The following is a 14,197-nucleotide window of genomic DNA, read 5'->3' on the forward strand; positions in this document are numbered from 1 at the left end:
CCTTGTTAATCTGCATATCAAGCAGATTAAATAGCATAATCATTACACAGGTGCACCTTGTACTGAGGGCAATAAAAGGCCAGTACAATGTGCAGTATTGTCACAACACAATGCCACAGACGTCTCAAGTTTTGAGGGAGCGTGCAATTGGCATGCTTCAGAGAGGTTGGGTTAAATGCAGACATTTCAGTTGAATGCATTCAGTTGTACAACTGACTAGGTATACCCCTTTCCCTGACTGCAGGAATGTCCACCAGAGCTGTTTCCAGATCATTTTATGTTAATTTCTTTAACATAACCCCCTCCAACGTCATTGTAGAGAATTTGGCAGTACATCCACCCGGCCTCACAACTGCAGACCACGTTGAATCACGCCAGTCCAGGACATCAACATCCGGTTTCTTCACCTGCAGGATCGTCTGAGAAAGGACGGCTGATGAAACTAGGCTTGCACAACCAAAGAATTTCAACACAAACGGTCAGAAACCGTCTCAGGGAAGCTCATATGCGTGCTTGTCGTCCTCACCAGGGCTTTGTAGTTTGATGTCGTAACTGACTTCAGTAGGTTACAGTAGGCAAATGCTCACGTTCGATGGACACTGGCACGCTGTAGAAGTGTGCTCTTCAAGGATGAATCCCGGTTACAACTGTATCAGGCAGATGGCAGACTGTGTATGGCATCATGAGGGCGAGCGGTTTGCTGTTGTGAACAGAGTGCCCCATGGTGGCGGTGGGGTTATGGTATGGGCAAGCATAAGCTACAAACAATGAATACAATTAGATTTTATCAATGGCAATTTGAATGCAGAGATCCCATGATGAGATCCTACCATATTGTCCATGGCATCCTCGGCACTCGTCAGTGCTTTGTTCCTCCTCCTACTTCTCCTGGCTCCTGTGCGTGTTGCACAGGATCCAGGTATCCCCCGCCCTCTCACCTGCTTTCGAGTTCGCTTGGGGACTTGTTACCAAATTCAAAGTTTCAAGTTCCTATTATTCCTTGGGAGTTTTTCCTTCGGGCGCTGAGAAGTGACTTTGGAAAATCCTTTCCACTGACAATGCACCTGAAGAAGCACTCTGCAATTCTGTTCTCTGTGCAGTTTCAAGGACCTGAGCTCCCTCTTCTTTTTTCTTTATTATAGGCTATAGTAAGCCAAACAATTGATATGTGTGTGTGTATAAGGTTATGAGTGTGTGGGGAGAGCACAGCAGAATGATGCCGCCATCAAAAAAAACTCCAGCACCCATTACTGTGTCTTTATCCCCTCTATATTGACTGACCAGATGATCCAAGCTTATCATACCAACCCCATGAGTGGCCATCTTGGAGTCTTCAATACCTACCGAAGATTACAGGAGGTGGTGTACTGACCAGGCATGTGGATCGATACTAAAAGGTTTGTACAGCAGTGTGAAGTCTGCCAGGAATACAAACCAGACATGGGCAGACCTGCCGGGAAACTGCAGCAGACCATTGTGAACCGTCCCAATGAAATGCTGGGAATTGACCATGGGGCCTTTTCCTCCCAGCCAGGGGACCCGGAATGAATTGTTATTGGTGCTAGTGGTCTACTACATACACTGGGTGGAGTTGTTTCCACTCCGCAAAGCCACTGCATCCGCCATTGCTCTAATTCTGTAAATGGAGGTCTTTACCAGATTCAGGATTCCAAACCAGATTCTCTCTGACCGAGGTCCGCAGTTCATCTCAGGAATCTACAAAGAGCTCTGTACCTACAGGGGTGTAGTTGCCAAGCTGTCCACGGCCTACCATCCTCAGACCAACCTGACCGAGAGGTTAAATTGCATCCTTGAAGGGGATGATTGCTTCATTCGTGGGGGGATCAGCACACAAGGTGGGATCAGCATCTTCCTGAGTTTTGCTTTGCACTGAACTCTGCGGTCCAGGAGACTTCTGGGGTCACTCCCGCCGAACTCCACCTGGGAAGACCACTAAAAGGTCTGATGGACAGAGTCTTGCAGAGTTACAACGTTTCACCTGACTACCCAGCATTTTATGCAGTCCAACACCACCACACCTTGCTAGCCAGAGTGGAGGCCAGCAGAATCAAAGCCAAACAACGGCAGCTCAGAAACTAAAACAAACATAGACTAGACGTGTGTTTCCCACCCCAGTCTCATATCTGTGTCCATTCTCATCATCTGTCAAAGGCGTGCAAGCAGTTCACTGCCAAGCTAGCTTCGAGATGGAAAGGTCCTTATCATATGGTGCAGCAGTTGGGGCTGGCAAACTACAGTGGTTGCTCTACTAAAAGTTTTGTGATTATGCTATGGGACTTTATGTGGTTTAGTACAGTACCCTGCATCACCACTTCATTGCTCCAGAACACCGCAAATGGGAGTTAGAACACTGATTATACGTTTGGGTCCTACTGTCTCTAACTGACAATGAATGGGTGACATAAATGTAAATAGAAACTGATAAATGTGCACGACTTCAATATTACTTACTAAAACTGTTGTTACACTAAGATATTTATTATTTTATTTTGTTACGATTATTTAGCTCTTACTGTAGTACTGTAGACCAGTTATGTTGTACAACGCCTGAGTGGCGCAACGGTCTAAGACACTGCATAGCATTGCAAGCTGTGTTGCTACAGATGCTGGTTCAATACATGTGCTGGCCTCGAATGAGAGACCCATGAGATGACTGTAGGTGTTTGGTTTCTCTCCCTCTAAAAACAGAAATAAATCATCCTAAATAACAAACTTGCTATATTTACAAATTAGTAACAATGTCTCACCCCATGTTCAAGTATGGCCTTTCTCGCTCCTTTTATGTTATTTGAAAACGAAATCATCTCCAAAATATTATTTTTTAAACAAAGCAATTATTATTATTAATTTAGAATTGTATAAAAGCCAATTGGATATTCTCACAGATATATTATTAACCCTGTTATTAGCAGGACAATAAATGTTGTTCATGGCTCCCGAGTGGCGCACAATGGGATTACTTTGCAGTTCTCCAGCTGTATCAACAAAGCGTGCAATGTTCAAGGCACGAGGGCAGGGAGCACGGGATGGGCCGCAGAGCCACTCACAGAAGACCGACCTAAGCCATGGGGAATGGAGGAGGGGGGGGGGGTGAACCCCGCCACACTGGATAGCACAGAGCAACACTTTAAGGTGCATTGCACTAATAATGGAGCTGAATAGGGAAACGTTCCCGCTGTTTTTAGTGCCAGTCTGCACGTTCAAACTAAGACAATTGAACTAATAATGGCATCTTTATGCTTTCATAATTAAATCATTATAAAAATACTCTTTCAAAATGTCGACGTTTATTTAGTTATGGATCCATAACGAATTACTATGGGAATAAATATAACTGAATTACAGAAATATCCTCCAATCCTCTATATGTTGGCGGAGAGTCATGTCATATTTTTCGATATACTGTAGGCCTACCGTAGGCGCCATGAGTCTCACTAGTGTTGAGTAATGTACTGTTAAAAGGGGTCTAGGTCTTATTTATTTAAAGAGCATACTGAAGTTAGAAGCAATAGGAGTTGAAGCAATAGCCTACAACGTTTAGCACTGCTCTGAGACAAGCATGGGGACTGGTCTTGATAAATTAATGAGATTTTTATTTTGACTGAATCTCCGTTTGGGTATTGGTTAGACTACAATTAGGGTGTAGAAATGTTATGCTCTTAGTGTAACCTTTATATAACTAGGCAAATCTCTTGGAACTACCCATCCCGGATCCGGGAGAATTGTCAGCAACTACACTAATTAGCATAGTGCATTGGTCAAATAATCTTAGTAGAAAATATTGATATTCATGAAATCACAAGTGAAATATAGTGAAACACAGCTTAGCCTTTTGTTAATCACCCTGTCATCTCAGATTTTGAAATTATGCTTTACAGCGATAGCAAGACAAGCGTTTGTGTAAGTTTATTGATAGCCTAGCATAGCATTATGTCCAGCTAGCAGCAGGAAGCTTGGTCACGAAAATCAGAAAAGCAATCAAATTAACCGTTTTACCTTTGATGATCTTCGGCTGTTTTCACTGACGAGACTCCCAGTTAGACAGCAAATGTTCCTTTTGTTCCATAAAGATTACTTTTATACCCAAAATACCTCCGTTTATGTTCAGAAATCCACTGGAAATAGCGGTCACGAAAACGCCGAAATATCCATAATATCGACAGAAACATGGCAAACGTTTTTTATAATCGATAATATATCAACCGGGACAGTTGGCTTTTCTGTAGAACCGGGAGAAAAAATGGCTACCTCTCTCTTTTACGCAAGAATCACTCTTGAGAGCCATCAGCTGGCCACTTACGCAATGTGTTCGTTTACGCTCATTCTTCAACATTAAGGCGTGAAACTACGTCTAAAGGCTGTAGACACCCTAGGGAAGACATAGAAAAAGGAATCTGGTTGATATCCCTTTCAATGGGCAATAGGGATGCATAGAAAGACAGGGGTTTCAAAATAAGGGTCACTTCCTGATTGGATTTTTCTCAGGATTTCACCTGCAATATCAGTTCTGTTATACTCACAGACAATATTTTTATAGTTTTGGAAACTTTAGAGTGTTTTCTATCCTAAGCTGTCAATTATATGCATATTCTAGCATCTGGTCCTGAGAAATAGGCAGTTTACTTTGGGAACGTTATTTTTCCAAAAATAAAAATAGTGCCCCCTAGTTTCAAGAGGTTTTAAAGAACAAATTCTTATTTACAAGGACAGTCTACTCCTTCCACCCTGTGGGGAATTGAACACCGGTCTCCTGCGTGCCCGCACGACACAGGGATTCTTCAGCTAAATAGCCCAGTACTGTAAGCCTATCAAATGCTTCTCAAAGATGCCCTCTGGTGGTCGAACTAGGATTAATGGCACCAGTGGTTCACACTTAAATAACGTGCCATAGAATTATGCGGCACCATGCAAGCTGCGACGCAGTATGCTGCAACTTTTAAAGGACGAACCACTTGGTCTGTTTGGAGGACACGGGGAAGATAATCATTGAAGCCTGGATGCAACAGCTAAGACCATCTGTCTTTATCCCTTTCTTCAGTACTTTACACTGAAATAATTTCTCTCTTTGTGCTGCGCTCCCTTTTATGTTCAGTGCCTTTGGTATACTAATAATGCACTGTAGGTCCGTTTGACATTTTAGTTAAAGGGAGGTTGTGTGAGAGTTTATTATTGTTTTAACTGTATTGATTTTGTGTGGGACTGTTGACATTTGGCCAAGAATATATATATTTTTAACATTTTAAGGCCGTCTTTGTTTTGTCTATGAACACACTCATACACACCCCACTCACTCCTCCACTGGGAGGTAATACACAATATTGCAAATTCTCTAAGGTTTATGACTGGGTTCTTTCTTGTGAATTGTTTCTATGAAGTCGCCATTAAATTGCTCTGCCATTATTCTTGTATGAGGTATTATTGGATGGGTTGCCTCTGTGCTGTGACGTGTTTTAGTGTGTCTTATCCTTTCTCTCCACTGGCTATCTGGTAAACAGGCTACACTCTAGGCAGTCTCTTCTGCTGATGTGTTTGTGTCTGGTAGCAGTACTCTATCTATCCTACTATTTTATTTTCGGCAGGGTTAAATACCTGCCTGGCACCCGAACAATTGTTTTTTTTATCTTTACCCCTCTCGAACAATACTGCTACAAGTTGAGATAGTAAGTGCTTTTGCAAAAGTCCGATGGCATCCATACAACAGTGTCATTATACTTAGACAGTGGTGTAAAGTACAGAAGTAAAAATACTTTAAAGTACTACTTAAATCGTTTTTTGGAGTATCTGTACTTGACTATTTATATTTTGGACAACTTGTACTTTTACTCCACTACATTCCTAAAGAAAATAATGTACTTTCTACATTTTCCCTGACACCCAAAAGTACTCGCTACATTTTCAACGTTTAGCAGGTCAGGAAACTGGTCCAATTCACACACTTATCACGAGAAAATCCCTGGTCATCCCTACTGCATCTGATATGACATAAATACAAATAATGAAAACAAAATTGTGCTGTCTGGTTTGCTTATTATAAGGAATTTGAAATTACTTATACTTTTACTTTTGATAGTTAAGTATATTTTAGCAATTACATTTACTTTTGATACTTCCGTATATTTAAAACCAAATACTTTTAGACTTTTACTCAAATAGTATTTTACTGGGTGACTTTAATTTTTACTTGAGTCATTTTCCATTAAACATAACTTTACTTTTACTCAAGTATGATAATTGGGTACTTTTTTCCACGACTGTACTTAGACCTACCTCATACAAAATGACAACAGTCAGAGAGAGTCAGTGCAAGGTCTAGTCAAAGTCACAAGACAATAAAATGTTGGTCACAAAAAAAGACACTCAAAAGGAAAAAATAAATAAACCTATTAATATCACCTGTCATATCAATGTATTTTCTTTATAGATCATTTATTAACACAGTGGTAAACATGTGTGATCCTTTATTTACTTTGTTTGACGCAACTCATCTTGGTATTACGTTTATGACACATTAACCTAACGTAGCAGGTGTAAAGAAATGCCTGAAACTAAGAAGAAAAAAACAGTTGCGGGAGGTTCTCTTCTGCACTGTTCAACCAATGCAATAAATGTGGTGTAGGAGTTAAGATTGAGTGTTGCGTACCACAGTATCGTGTGCCACAGAGTCGTAATACCCATATACCCTAATGGTCAAACAAGAAAATGGTTCCAATCGTTTTTCCACCATCCATTTTTTCCCATAAGGGATTTTAGAAACCCTTATAATAAGGGCTGTGTTTCGCGTAGGCTTACCCTGGCGTGACATTTTGATAACCATGTAAATCTCTAGGACAATGGGACTTTCATCAATATATTCACCTGTATTAAACCCCAAAAATGAAATGCAAATTAGCTGCTAATTTGGTTGTCATAAAAAATTACAAATGTCATGATGATTTGGATGAGACTGCCGAATCGAGGCAATGGTTAAAATCTCTGGATTATTAACTAATGTTAATAATCCGAGCTATTTGTCGTCCTTAACGTAGGAGACACTGCAACCGAATTGAACTTCCTCACTCAACAACCCGGTCGCATTTCGCTTCACAGGTAGTATCACATTTTTCATTTCATTTCATTACAGTACAACGGCTTGATTTGTTTGATCGTAGCTAGCTACATAGCTAGCTACATAGCCGTCTTTGTATCAAAGATAATTGTGTAGTCTTGAGCGATTTCCTAGGTTAGCTAGCCAGCTATTGTCGTTCTTTTAACGCAACGTAACGTAATCAACACTGCTAGCTAGCCAGCTAGCCCCGAATAGCAGCACAGTAGCACAGTAGAAACTATTACACTCAACGGAACGACATGATTAGTGTAGTGTCAACAACGCAGACAATGCCAGCTAGCCTACATAGTCAACAACGCAGCCTCTGCCAGCTAGCCTACTTCAGCAGTACTGTATCATTTTAATCATTTTAGTCAATAAGATTCTTGCTACGTAAGCTTAACTTTCTGAACACTTGAGACGTGTAGTCCACTTGTCATTCCAATCTCCTTTGCATTAGCGTAGCCTCTTGTGTAGCCTGTCAACTATGTGTCTGTCTATCCCTGTTCTCTCCTCTCTGCACAGACCATACAAACGCTCCACACCGCGTGGCCGCGGCCACCCTAATCTGGTGGTCCCAGCGCGCACGACCCACGTTGAGTTCCAGGTCTCCGGTAGCCTCTGGAACTGCCGATCTGCGGCCAACAAGGCAGAGTTCATCTCAGCCTATGCCTCCCTCCAGTCCCTCGACTTCTTGGCACTGACGGAAACATGGATCACCACAGACAACACTGCTACTCCTACTGCTCTCTCTTCGTCTGCCCACGTGTTCTCGCACACCCCGAGCTTCTGGTCAGCGGGGTGGTGGCACCGGGATCCTCATCTCTCCCAAGTGGTCATTCTCTCTTTCTCCCCTTACCCATCTGTCTATCGCCTCCTTTGAATTCCATGCTGTCACAGTTACCAGCCCTTTCAAGCTTAACATCCTTATCATTTATCGCCCTCCAGGTTCCCTCGGAGAGTTCATTAATGAGCTTGATGCCTTGATAAGCTCCTTTCCTGAGGACGGCTCACCTCTCACAGTTCTGGGCGACTTTAACCTCCCCACGTCTACCTTTGACTCATTCCTCTCTGCCTCCTTCTTTCCACTCCTCTCCTCTTTTGACCTCACCCTCTCACCTTCCCCCCCTACTCACAAGGCAGGAAATACGCTCGACCTCATCTTTACTAGATGCTGTTCTTCCACTAACCTCATTGCAACTCCCCTCCAAGTCTCCGACCACTACCTTGTATCCTTTTCCCTCTCGCTCTCATCCAACACTTCCCACACTGCCCCTACTCGGATGGTATCGCGCCGTCCCAACCTTCGCTCTCTCTCCCCCGCTACTCTCTCCTCTTCCATCCTATCATCTCTTCCCTCTGCTCAAACCTTCTCCAACCTATCTCCTGATTCTGCCTCCTCAACCCTCCTCTCCTCCCTTTCTGCATCCTTTGACTCTCTATGTCCCCTATCCTCCAGGTTTCCTAGGACAGGGCTCCGGGCAGCCGAGCGGAAATGGAGGAAAACTCGCCTCCCTGCGGACCTGATATCCTTTCACTCCCTCCTCGGTCCTCCCCTCCCGCTCCGTGGCTCGACGACTCATTGCGAGCTCACAGAACAGGGCTCCGGGCAGCCGAGCGGAAATGGAGGAAAACTCGCCTCCCTGCGGACCTGACATCCTTTCACTCCCTCCTCTCTACATTTTCCTCTTCTCTCTCTGCTGCTAAAGCCACTTTCTACCACTCTAAATTCCAAGCATCTGCCTCTAACCCTAGGAAGCTCTTTGCAACCTTCTCCTCCCTCCTGAATCCTCCTCCCCCTCCCCCCTCCTCCCTCTCTGCAGATGACTTCGTCAACCATTTTGAAAAGAAGGTCGACGACATCCGATCCTCGTTTGCTAAGTCAAACGACACCGCTGGTTCTGCTCACACTGCCCTACCCTGTGCTCTGACCTCTTTCTCCCCTCTCTCTCCAGATGAAATCTCGCGTCTTGTGACGGCCGGCCGCCCAACAACCTGCCCGCTTGACCCTATCCCCTCCTCTCTTCTCCAGACCATTTCCGGAGACCTTCTCCCTTACCTCACCTCGCTCATCAACTCATCCCTGACCGCTGGCTACGTCCCTTCCGTCTTCAAGAGAGCGAGAGTTGCACCCCTTCTGAAAAAACCTACACTCGATCCCTCCGATGTCAACAACTACAGACCAGTATCCCTTCTTTCTTTTCTCTCCAAAACTCTTGAACGTGCCGTCCTTGGTCAGCTCTCCCGCTATCTCTCTCAGAATGACCTTCTTGATCCAAATCAGTCAGGTTTCAAGACTAGTCATTCAACTGAGACTGCTCTTCTCTGTATCACGGAGGCGCTCCGCACTGCTAAAGCTAACTCTCTCTCCTCTGCTCTCATCCTTCTAGACCTATCGGCTGCCTTCGATACTGTGAACCATCAGATCCTCCTCTCCACCCTCTCCGAGTTGGGCATCTCCGGCGCGGCCCACGCTTGGATTGCGTCCTACCTGACAGGTCGCTCCTACCAGGTGGGCGTGGCGAGAATCTGTCTCCTCACCACGCGCTCTCACCACTGGCGTCCCCCAGGGCTCTGTTCTAGGCCCTCTCCTATTCTCGCTATACACCAAGTCACTTGGCTCTGTCATAACCTCACATGGTCTCTCCTATCATTGCTATGCAGACGACACACAATTAATCTTCTCCTTTCCCCCTTCTGATGACCAGGTGGCGAATCGCATCTCTGCATGTCTGGCAGACATATCAGTGTGGATGACGGATCACCACCTCAAGCTGAACCTCGGCAAGACGGAGCTGCTCTTCCTCCCGGGAAGGACTGCCCGTTCCATGATCTCGCCATCACGGTTGACAACTCCATTGTGTCCTCCTCCCAGAGCGCTAAGAACCTTGGCGTGATCCTGGACAACACCCTGTCGTTCTCAACTAACATCAAGGCGGTGGCCCGTTCCTGTAGGTTCATGCTCTACAACATCCGCAGAGTACGACCCTGCCTCACACAGGAAGCGGCGCAGGTCCTAATCCAGGCACTTGTCATCTCCCGTCTGGATTACTGCAACTCGCTGTTGGCTGGGCTCCCTGCCTGTGCCATTAAACCCCTACAACTCATCCAGAACGCCGCAGCCCGTCTGGTGTTCAACCTTCCCAAGTTCTCTCACGTCACCCCGCTCCTCCGCTCTCTCCACTGGCTTCCAGTTGAAGCTCGCATCCGCTACAAGACCATGGTGCTTGCCTACGGAGCTGTGAGGGGAACGGCACCTCAGTACCTCCAGGCTCTGATCAGGCCCTACACCCAAACAAGGGCACTGCGTTCATCCACCTCTGGCCTGCTCGCCTCCCTACCACTGAGGAAGTACAGTTCCCGCTCAGCCCAGTCAAAACTGTTCGCTGCTCTGGCCCCCCAATGGTGGAACAAACTCCCTCACGACGCCAGGACAGCGGAGTCAATCACCACCTTCCGGAGACACCTGAAACCCCACCTCTTTAAGGAATATGAAGTAATCCCTCTCACCCCCCCCCCCCCCTTAAAATATTTAGATGCACTACTGTTCCACTGGATGTCATAAGGTGAATGCACCAATTTGTAAGTCGCTCTGGATAAGAGCGTCTGCTAAATGGAAGCGGTTCCCCATTGGGAATCGCATTTTCTGAAATTTCAAGTGCACCACGCATAGTTTATGATAAATGTCAAAATGTCATAAAAATTGACATCCAATATACCAAATTAAAGCTACACTCGTTGTGAATCTATTCACCAAGTCAGATTTGTAAAATGCTTTTCGGGGAAAGCATGAGACGCTATTATCTGTACCATGCAGCCTCACATAAATGCAACATCACAAAAACGACAGATTTTTCGTTAGCGCTCGCAAACGAAAAGGCTGAAATAAAATATAAAACATTCCTTACCTTTGACGAGCTTCATTCTTGGCACTCCTAGATGTCCCATAAACATCATTTAGGGTCTTTTTTCGATTAAATCGGTCCATATATAGCCTAGATATCGAGCTAGGAATACCTTGGAATTGGAGGAAAAATTAGCATTTTATAACGTAACGTCATTTTTAAAATGCCAAAAGTCGACGATAAACTTTCACAAAACACTTCGAAATACTTTTGTAATGCTACTTTAGGTATTAGTACACGTTAATAAGCGATAAAATACCTCAGGAGACGGTGTGAAATAGTTAGCTGGTCCGTGGAGAAAAACATGTTTGAAAATGGTCGCTCGAAAATCTGGGCGGTGGCAGTAGGAAAGTAGTTCTCTTGTTTGGGTTAGACCAAGAATCAATTGCGAAACTAATGACGTAACTCTAGACAGCATGGGGAAGCTGTAGCCAATGAGAACGCGGCTCTATTTAATTCTGTTCTCTGTAAACAATTGCCTGCAGGCGCGGAAGAATATATTTTTACATTTTCAGTGAACAGATTTTCATGACCTATTCGACCGAAACGCACATTCTGTAAATGGCACAGGCGTGATTTAAACACTTTTGGAAAGGTCTGACTGTTTCCTTTCCACACAAACTAACCAAATGACCGTACCATATTCCTGGCATGAATAGCAGGGCGCTGAAATGTTGCGCGATTTTTTTTTAAAGACTGCGAAAATTTGCATGCTCCATAACAAGTTAAATGTTAAATGTAATGTTAGCTACATTTAGTCATTCATAAAATGGCTACATTTCTTTCAATTGACAATTCTGTTAACTGTCTTGTGCAAGTTTTAAATTGACTCAATGCCTGTTAGCAAAGGTGTCAGCTAGAGATGACGTGCAGGAGCTTGCAGGGATTTGTAGTCTTGCATGATTTCGACTTTGATGCTTATCAGCATTTTCGAATCTGAGAGTATATACAGCCGAATATACTGATAAAAGTCACCTTGTCCAAGAGAGATTTACATGCTTAAAACTTCACGCCGGGGTGAGCCTACATGAAACACAGCCCTTATTTTAAGTGTTTCTAAAATACCCTATGGAAAAATGTACGGTGGAAAACCTATTGGCACCATTTCTGTTTGACCGCTAGGTTTTATGGGTATTATGACATCTCCACTGTGGGGCTCTATAGGTGTCTCCCCATTCTTATGCTGTTTGTGTACTAGTCGGAAATAGGAAACTCTGAAATGTCTGACTTGCTAAATTGTTGTAGTTATACACGTGCTGCGTTTAACCAGTTAGCAAGTCGGACATTTCAGTTTCCTAGTTCCGACTAGCACTTGAACGTGGCATTATTACACCTCAGTGGTGTCACCTTGTTAATGGTTAGAGCTTTGGGCCAGTAACAAGTTAAAAATCTGTTATTCTGCCTCTGAGCAAGGCAGTTAACCCACTGTTCCCCGGGCGCGGAAGACGTAGATGTCGATTAAGGCAGCCCCCCGCACCTCTGATTCAGAGGGATTGGGTTAAATGCGGAAGACACATTTCAGTTGAATGCATTCAGTTGGACAACTGACTAGGTATCCCACTTTCCCTTTCCATTCCCCTGAAAACCTTTCGGCCACTGATGTATAATAAGAAAGGACTAGGCAGAGGCTAATGACACATTCATGTAGCTAAAGAAATCCTCTTAGAAAATAAACACACTAGGCGACAAAATACCAGATATTCAAATGAAAAAGCTCATAATGTGTATTAGTACAATTTTGTAGTTTATTGATTTCTCTAATGCCTCCCACCTTTTGATTCTCTTGTGAATAACATTTCCCAGTTTTGTTTAATTTTTCCTTTGTTTGTAAAGCACCCTTAGCAGGAATGTTAGTATTACTACATTATTATTGAATTGTTATTAGGCCTATGATTATGAGAATTACATATAGTATTTATTTTATTATAATTATCGAACAAACAATTTAGATAAATGAAGGGAATAACATTGTGGTGTAGTCTAAACTCGTGTTTTGCTTTTATAAACACTGTTGCCTCCCTGCACATTCCACCCTAGACGGTTGTAACAAAAACCCAGCCTGTGCCAACAACCCTGTGTCCTTTATCCCACTAATGAATACAATACACACGACACGACGGGACTCAATAAACATTAGACAGAGAAAGTATTCCGCTCAACTACTCAGCAACAGCCCCTCAAGTCGTGACGTGGTAACCAAGGCTCCTCGCGCGCTTTAACCCTGCTCCTGGAGACAGCGCGTGGAGCTTTCTATTCGCTACTCACGCACGCGACGCGTCTCATCCCACTTGGCGCTGTTGCTAGGCTTGCTGTTGCTAGGCTGATAAACATGGGTTTAAACACTTTATCTGTCCTTCGGAGTTTGAATATTTTTCGACGTGAAGTGTCCAAAGATGAAATGGCACATGAAATATAATTAGAAGTGAGCGATTGTTTATTAGAATGGGAATGTTGGCTTTAAACGGTTAACCTTAATAAAAATGTGTCTTGTATTTTATCTTGTACAGTTGTAGCCTGTTCACGATCATCCTCGAAACGATGCGGTAGAGGAGTTTTTGGGAACGCCCAATTTAGAAACTGGCTTTCGACATGTTGAATCGGAGCGTGGTGATGTTGCTTTGATAGCGCGCACAGGCACTCCAATAAATTACATTTCTGAAATGAATATCCGAATGACATGATGTTCCTTTAGAATAAACGTGCAATAAAAGAAAAGAAAACAAACAATTAATTATTATAGGCTGTCACTTATTGCAATAAATGGGCTATATTGCGTTGTTTCATTTGAGGAAAAAAAATATGTTGAAGTTCAATTGTTGCAGCAGGCTATACTAGCCTACTCTTGAGAAATAACACTATTTACACAGACAGGGCTACAGTTGGGGGATAGCAGTCGAACTTCAAAGCATTTCACATAACATGACACACACACAGACTTGATTAAAGGCCTACTGTACAATGTGGCCCTCACGCGTGTAAAGGAAACAATCGGTCCCCAAAAATAAAGACACAATAGAGCTACCAGAGAATTGTGAGATCAAGCCTATATCAAAAATGGAAAATAAAAACCACACAATTATTGGATTTACATAGAAAATAAGCCATTATTCCAAGCGGACTTGCTTTCTTTATTCTTTTCACTAGCCTATATAACTGAACAGAAATTACAAATAGCCTCTAGTGTAAT

The 14,197-nt window shown here is 43.6% G+C and overlaps 1 pseudogene; it reads left to right on the top strand.

The window, feature by feature from the left end:
* Positions 1 to 8,158: 8,158 nt before the first annotated feature.
* Positions 8,159 to 10,592, top strand: LOC135572574 (uncharacterized; annotated as a pseudogene).
* The last annotated feature ends 3,605 nt before the right edge of the window (positions 10,593 to 14,197 follow it).

The sequence above is a fragment of the Oncorhynchus nerka genome, linkage group LG2 (assembly GCF_034236695.1).
Source record: "Oncorhynchus nerka isolate Pitt River linkage group LG2, Oner_Uvic_2.0, whole genome shotgun sequence".
Taxonomy (NCBI): Eukaryota; Metazoa; Chordata; class Actinopteri; order Salmoniformes; family Salmonidae; genus Oncorhynchus; species Oncorhynchus nerka.